The 996-nt window shown below is 53.4% G+C and overlaps 1 non-coding gene across 1 annotated transcript; it reads right to left on the bottom strand.

The window, feature by feature from the left end:
• Positions 1–25: 25 nt before the first annotated feature.
• Positions 26–240, bottom strand: LOC120860102. Its single transcript, XR_005720242.1, has one exon. It is a non-coding gene; the product is annotated as a small nucleolar RNA U3 (small nucleolar RNA).
• Between the last annotated feature and the right edge of the window lie 756 nt (positions 241–996).

The raw sequence follows: 996 nt of genomic DNA on the forward strand, positions 1-996 counted from the left end.
TTCAGAACATCAAATAAAAACCAAAACCACTCAGACGGCGTTTTCTCCCTCTTACTCTCCCAAACGGGAGAGAAGAACGATCATCAACGACAGATGGCAGCTGCACAAACAGCACCAAACGCCTACTTCACGCTCAGGAGAAAACGCTGCGTCTCCTCCTCGTGGTTTCGGGTGCTCTACACGATCAGAGAAACTTCTCTAGTAACGAACTATAGAAATGATCCCTGAAAGTATAGTCTTAACCTCCAGCCGCCAGCCACGGCTGAGTCTGCGGGAGCCGCTCACCTTTTAGTGACGGCCACATTTGTGTCGCTCCCGTCGCCGCCTCACAAACATTTTCCATAGTCCATCCCGTTAACTTGGTAAAACGGCAAACTTCAAAATATCATATTCGCTCGGAAATAGCCCAGAAACACGTCAAAGCCGCAGGACGACTCATTAGCATACGGCTTCCTCGCACCCAATCACAGGCGGCCGCTTCCGACTCCTCCAGCCTGCCGTCGCCCCAGCCACCGCATCCCGAGCCCCGCACCCAGGCAGGGTCGCCGCGCCCCTCTGCAGGCCGAGCACACGCTTCCTGCCACGGGTCCGCTTGGACGGCCTCTGCCTGCTGAAGTCCGCCTGCCTGGAGAGGCCAGATTGCCTTTGTCTTCAAAGAGAGGTGGGGGCGAGGAGGGAGGAAAAAAGACAGAGAACTAGTCCTGCATAATAACGAAGGCACCCATGTGGTTTATGAACGTCTTCTCCACGACAGGCATTTTAACCCATGGTCTCACTTCCTCCTCTAAAGGGAAACGGTGTGGTTATGTCCCCATTCTCACACAGGCTGGCTGGAGCACCTGTCACAAAGCTCCTCAAGGGAACCACAGGTGCTACTAGGTACATGTGGCACTTGATCAAGCCCCGTTCTTTCTAGAAAACCACAGTGTCCTCATCAGGCGGTCTGAGCTCCAGTCAAGTTCATTTCTCTAAGAAAGCATTACATACACCATCTCA

This window comes from Oryx dammah, unplaced genomic scaffold (assembly GCF_014754425.2).
Source record: "Oryx dammah isolate SB20612 unplaced genomic scaffold, SCBI_Odam_1.1 HiC_scaffold_8552, whole genome shotgun sequence".
NCBI classification, from domain to species: Eukaryota; Metazoa; Chordata; class Mammalia; order Artiodactyla; family Bovidae; genus Oryx; species Oryx dammah.